This window comes from Scyliorhinus canicula, chromosome 1 (genome assembly GCF_902713615.1).
Source record: "Scyliorhinus canicula chromosome 1, sScyCan1.1, whole genome shotgun sequence".
Classification (NCBI taxonomy): Eukaryota; Metazoa; Chordata; class Chondrichthyes; order Carcharhiniformes; family Scyliorhinidae; genus Scyliorhinus; species Scyliorhinus canicula.
In genome coordinates, this window is record NC_052146.1 from 40,184,672 (window position 1) to 40,191,661 (window position 6,990).

Genomic DNA, 6,990 nt, shown 5'->3' on the forward strand with positions numbered 1-6,990 from the left:
TCGCAAAATCCCATGTGGTTAACTATATTTTGGTATTTATTTTGTTTTGACTGATCTGCCCTGCTGTGGGTCCACCTGGAGATGTTTTCCCCATTTGGTTTATATTTCAAGTTAGGAGTAGAACTTTCAACTTCACCAAATCATAAAATAGGTCCTTGTGTTATTCACACTGCCTGACTTTAATAACTTCAATGGAAAAAAATGCACTTATTGGGTTGTGAATACACTGCACATGTTAAGTGAAGAGTCAAGTATAAGTAGAAAATATAAATTCTCGAATAACTAATGAAGTTTAAACTTCTATATTTACATTTAGCTCAGTTCTTGAGAAAGTAGAAGTCAAGGTGCTATGTAGATGCAAGTTTTTTTTATTACTGACACTAAAACCAGACTTTAAATATCATGCACTCTATTTTAAAGACAAGGAAAAGATGAGTACTCTTTCTTCGTTTTATATTAGAAAGTAGCATTTTTCCCCCCCACACAGAGCACAAGTTTCATACGAGCATGAGGACGGTTGCGTGGGGCATTCTTTTCGCTATGTTCCGTTGATGATGTCTACTGGTCGAGTGGCTTAGGAACATTTCTTAATTTGCATCCCTTATTGTTTGGGAATGCTTTGAGCAATTTATATCACCCAGCCAGGAGGTCCTAGCAAGCATCTCCATATCACAAGTGCTCATAAATGTTGCTGATTTAGATAATTGGTTTGGGAGGGGAGGGGGTTGCTGCAGTTTCTCAGGCAGCAACTTAGAAAGAGTCCTCCAAATCAGCGAAGCTAGGAGGTGGCATTTGGTCCTCCTTCCCAAAGAAAATCTGGTTGGGAGGGTTAAGGGAATATGGATAGAAATTGAGGTGAGATTATCCTTTCAAGATCTTTCAGGTGATGCTGGTGGGAGGTCAAGGATTATAGTTCAATGGTGAGCAGGAGTAAGCCAGTGGTGCAATGAGCTGAAATCAGCTAATGGGATTTGGGGGAAGGTGATGGGATTGGACGTTTTAGGATAAAAGAAGAAGGGCAAATGGGAAGGATGAAAAGCAACAGTGAAAATCAAGAAAGTCCAATACAGCAATGTGTATAGCGAAATTGATATTAGATGAATGGGAAATTGAGATGGGGATCAAAAGATAATGGGAAGCGGAGGAGAGAAGGGGAAGCCAGCATAGAATATAGAACAGTACAGGCCCTTCATCCCACGATGTTGTGCCGACCATTTATCCTAATCTAAGATCAACCTAACCTACACCCCTTCAATTTACTGCTGTCCATGTGCCTATCATAAGAGTTGCTTAAATGTCCCTAATGACTGACTCCACCACCTCTGCTGGCAGTGCATTCCACACACCCTCCACTCTGTAAATAACCTACCTCTAACATCTCCCCTATACCTTCCTCCAATCACCTTAAAATGATGTCCTCTCGTGACAGCCATTTCCACCCTGGGGAACAGTCTCTGGCTATCCACTCTATCCATGCCTCTCATCACCTTGTACACCTCTATCAAGTCACCTCTCTGCCTTCTTCGTTCCAGTGAGAAAAGCCCTAGCTTCCTCAACCTTTCTTCACAAGACATGCTGCCTCATGACACAGGTCCCAGGTTCAATCCTGACTCTGGGTCACTGAGTGGAGTTTGCACATTCTCCCCGTGTTTGCGTGAGTTTTGCTCCTTAATTGGAAAAAATGAATTGGGTACTCTAAATTTAAAAAAAATTATTTCATTGTCTTCTGAAGTCAGCTCTATCGCAGCTCCCTGCTGAGTGTCTCAACTCTCACCTACTACTGCTTTTCCCCCTACGTGCTGCATTTGCTACTATGTAAAATGTTGGCCTCAAGTGCTCTTCCTTTCGCCTCATGCCCTATGACCTCTTTTTTGAGATTGTGGCTTTTCTGTCTTGCTTCAAAAACCTTTTTTTGGGGCCCTGCTCCCATCCCGTCTTGCTCCTCTGGCACTTCCATGTTCTGCCAGCTTGCTTGCTACCCTTCTGTGCCCTCCCTTTTGTAGTACGCAATGTTCAGCTGGTCTTTTTTATCAGCCTATTCAATCTTCCGTTCCACTTACTTTCCACACCACTGAACCGTAGAATTCCTACAGTGCACAAGGAGGCCATTCAGCCCATCGAGTCTGCACCGATTCTCTGAAAGAGTACAGTACCTAGGCCCTGCCCTATCCCTGTAACCCCACCGAACCTGCATATCTTTGACTGTGGGAGGAAACCGGAGCACCCGAGAAAACCCACGCAGACACTGGGAGGAAGTGCAAACTTCACGCAGTCACCTAAGGTCGGAATTGAACCCAGGTCCCTGGCACTGTGAGGCAGCAGTGCTAGCCTCTGTGCTGCCCCATACCTCCTCCAAAGTAGCTCTCTAATCTGGTCCTCGGTGAATGGAGTTCAAATTGTTTAAACAATTGTTAATGACTAAATTTAGTCCAGGAAGTTAATTAAGAAAATGTGGTTAGGTAAATACAGTCCAGTGAATTAATTGAATTTTGTGGCTTGTTCAATGGAATCAAGCATATTCATTCAATCACATAATTGTGAATTCAATCCACCTAGGAAATTGGGTCACTAAGTGAATGAACCCAGCAATTAATTTAATGTAGGGCTGAGTAATTGGAATCCAAATGTTCATTATTCTGTGTAAATGTCATGCATAAATCCCCACAAAAATACACACATACATTTATATGTGTGCTTTATTTATATACACATTAACTATATACTGTATATGAAATGTCTTCTGTAGAAATACACTCAGAAAATAGTAGGATGTGTGCTCTGTACTTTGAATATTTAATATGCCAATATGCCAACTGTTATCCACCCAGCCTGTCATTTTTTCTGACACATATTTGGGTTGGATCAAATTTCTCCTACATACGCCTAAAGTTTATAGGCTGCCTCCAATTCTTATCCAGCCCTATGTCAATTACAGTTGCACCTCAGGTCACGTGACATAGAGTTACAGTACTAACAAAGTGGAATGAATTAACTCCTTATCAGAGTCCTCAAACACAAAGTTGATAGTGATGTATGAACTATTATTTAATTCAAATTATAGCTAATTACCATGCTTATAAATGGTAAGTGTCATTGCTGCCACGCAAATGCCAAGGCTTTAGAGAGGGTGCAGAAGAGATTTACCAGGATGTTGCCTGATATGGAGATTATTAGCTATGAGGAGAGGTTTGTTCTGTAGCCATCTAAGATGGACACCAGTAACACAAAATGGAGAACTGCAAAGACTGCAGGGAAAAACGGACAGTAAAGAGCAAACAGCTTGCAGAAGCTTTCAGCATTCAGATACTTGCAAAAACCGGTTTCCCCACAGGTGCAGAGCCCAGGCAGCGCTGTAAATGGGAAAACAGTCTGCATACTAATGAGGTGATACCGGGACAATCCCGGACACAATAGATACACTTAAGTATCAATCGATACTTTTCTATAGCGAAGCAGACATGATGGGGCCAGCGAAACCAGGACAATGAGTCCTAAGAACCGCCCCAGCCATCAAGGAACGACCCTAGGATAGGGGGGTTCAAATCAAATCGATTGGGGAAAGGCCCAATCGATACCCAGCAGGTGAGGAAGCCCGCCCCAAGGGGCACGGACCTCCTGGGACCTATAAAAAGAAGGTCCCGCACATGGTTCGGTCTCCTGTCTCCGGCCTCCGACTCCAGCCTCCAGATCCTGTCTTTTACACCAGCCGTTGAGCAGCAGCCATCGATAAGTAAGTGCCAAAACGACGATCGCTACCTTGACCCAGGCATTACTTATACCCGTGCCGACCAGTAGTATCTAGAAGTTGCAGACCAGAACGGAACAAAGGCCTTGTTCCCTGACCTGGCCTGTTCCTTCTTAGATAAGTATTAGTCGTTTAATGGTAGAGAAGTAAGTTAGTCTTTAGCGTGTGAATGAGTATTTATTATAATTGTTATAATAAACTCTAACTGTTTGGACTTACTAATTGGTGTCTAGCTTTATTGCTTTGAACTTGACCTTGATGCTTGTGACGGTGTCTCTTACGGCACCTGGCGACTCCAAAAGTCTGATGGCAGCAGGGAAGAAGCTGTTCTTGAGTCGGTTGGTACGTGACCTCAAACTTTGGTATCTTTTTGCGTGATGGACTGGGCTACATTCTTGACCTTTTGTAATTTCCTGCGGAATTGGGCAGAGCAGGCTCCATACCAAGCTGTGATACAACCAGAAAAAATGCTTTCTATGATGCATCTGGAGAGTTGGGGAGGGTCGTAACTGACATGCCAAATTTCCAAAAGGGAGAGTGGGCAATGATGTGGCAGATGAAATACAATGTGGAAAAGTGTGAGGTTATGCACTTTGGAAGGAGGAATTTAGGCATAGACTATTTTCTAAATGGGGAAATGCTGAGGAAATCAGAAGCACAAAGGGACTTGGGAGTCCTTGTTCACGATTCTCAAGATTAACGTGCAGGTTAGGAAGGCAAATGCAACGTTACCATTCATGCCAAGAAGGCTGTATTAGGCTCTGATCAGACCTCATTTGGAGTATTGTGAGCAGTTTTGGGCCCAGTATTTAAGAAAGGATGTGCTGGCCTTGGAAAGGGTCCAGAGGAGGTTCACAAGAATGATCCCTGGAATGAAGAGCTTGTCCTATGAGGAACGGTTGAGGACTCTGGGTCTGTACTCGTTGGAGTTTAGAAGGATGAGGGGGATCTTATTGAAACCCGCAAGATACTTCAAGATCTGGATAGTGTGGGCATGGAGAGGATGTTTCCACTTGTAGGAAAAACTAGAACCAGAGGACACAATCTCAGACTAAAGGGACGATCCTTTAAAACAGATAAGGAGTTTCTTCAGCCAGAGGGTGGTGAATCTGTGGAACTCTTTGCTGCAGAAGGCTGTGGAGGCCAAATCATCGAGTGCCTTTAAGACAGAGATAGCTAGGTTCATGATTAATCAGTGGATCAGGGGTTATGGGGATGAGAAAAATATTAGCCATGATTGAATGGTGGAGCAGACTTGATGGGCTGAGTGGCCTAATTCTGCCCCTATGTCTTATGGTCTTCTGGACACTTTTGTAGGGGTTATTTACTCAGTATAAATTGTTACAAGCACGAATGAAGTGATGTTGGAGGATTCAATAATCAAATGAACTGACATGACCTGTAATCCAGACTGACACTCCTGGATACTTTATTGCCTCCCACATTCTAGGGTACTAAGTAGACTGGAAAAGTTATTTCTGAAGAAGGGAAGCAATCACTGCATGAACCAGTAGTGTAGGTAAAGACATACATCTTAAATGAACTTTGGAAATTAGGAAACACGTTTTGAAGCATGATTCCACAAATAGTAATCTTGTGTTTACTTCCCTAGCTATGTATTATAATTGAGAAGGACAGGTGGATTCAGGAAATCAATGCATGGCTTCAGGTGTCATGTCAAGGGTGAGTAATTCCATTTTGCTGGAATTGGCATCAGGGACAGATGGGAAGTATTCCATTTGGATAGGCTAAATGTGACCAGATAGGTGTTAATGTACATTGCAGAATGTTAGATTGGGAAGTAATTAAATGTTCAAAGTAGGAAATTTAAAACAACCAGAATAGTGAAGGGAGAAATAGATAGCGATAATATTCATGCGGTAAGGAATTTTAGCAAGAGGGACGTGGAGCAGTCAAAACCCAAAGGACTAAATGTAAAAAGAAATAAAATTATCTTTTTATTTATACATTCTCTGGATGTGGGTATTGCTGGCTAGGCCAGCATTTATTTCCGATCCCTAATTGCCCTTGGAATGACAATGGTGGCCTTGAATCACTGCAGTCTATGTGGTGTTCGAGGAGGGAGTTCCAGGATTTGGACCTAGCAGCAGTGAAGGAACAGCAATTCCAAGCCAGGATGGTGTGTGGCTTGGAGGGAAACTTGCAGATGGTGGTGTTCCCATGCATCTGCTGCCCTTGTTCTTCTAGGCGGCAGATGTCATGGTAGACGTTACCGGTTTAGAAGATGCTGTCAAAAGAGCCTTGGTGTGTTGTTGCAGTGCATCTTGCAGATGGTACACACGGCTGCCACTATGTGTCCATGATGGAGGGAGTGAATGGTGAAGGTAGTGGATAGGGTGTCTTATCAAGTGGGTTGATTCAAGATTCAAGATTCTTGAGTGTTGTTGGAGCTGCACTCATCCAAGTGAGTTACTGCAAAACTGGACAGATGTGGAAAATAAACTGGGAGAACCGGAAACAATTATTTTGTGGCAAAATCTGTAATAGCATTAAGAAAGAACAGCTCCAAAGTGGGCAAGAAAGGAAAATTGACAAGTGCAGTTATTGGCGTCTTCTGAATGTAGGATTTGGGGTGGCACGCCCATGCTTGTTAAACTGCACTGTTAAAAAAAAAAATCAATACAATAAAATCTATGGGCAGTACAGCAGCACAGGGGTTAGCACAGTTGCATCACATCTCCAGGGTCCTAGGTTCGATTCCCGGCTTGGGTCACTGTCTGTGCAGAAACTGCACGTTCTCCCCGTGCCTGCATGGGTTTCTTCCGCGTGCTCCGGTTTCCTCCCACAGTCCAAAGATGTGCAGGTCAGGTGGATTGGCCACGCTAAATTGTCCTTAGTGTTCAAAAAGGCTAGGTGGGGTTACTGGGTTGTGGGGATAGGGTGGAGGTGTGGGCTTGTCTTTCCGGACGCGCTGTGCCAAATGGCCTTCCTCTGCACTGTAAATAAATTCTATGTGTAACACTGGTCCTAAAAGTGACTGAGGCGGTTAATTCATTCAAGGGTCACTCCTGACCTTCCTGACCCCAACCTTTTTGGTGTGGATCAAGACCTACCAGTAACCAGGCTTGATCAGAAAATCTGGCATTTAGGCGACACAGTATCACAGTGGTTAGCACTGTTGCTTCACAGCGCCAGTGTCCCAGGTTCGATTCCCAGCTTGGGTCACTGTTTGTGCAGAGTCTGCACTTTCTCCCCGTGTCTGCGTGGGTTTCCTCCGGGTGCTC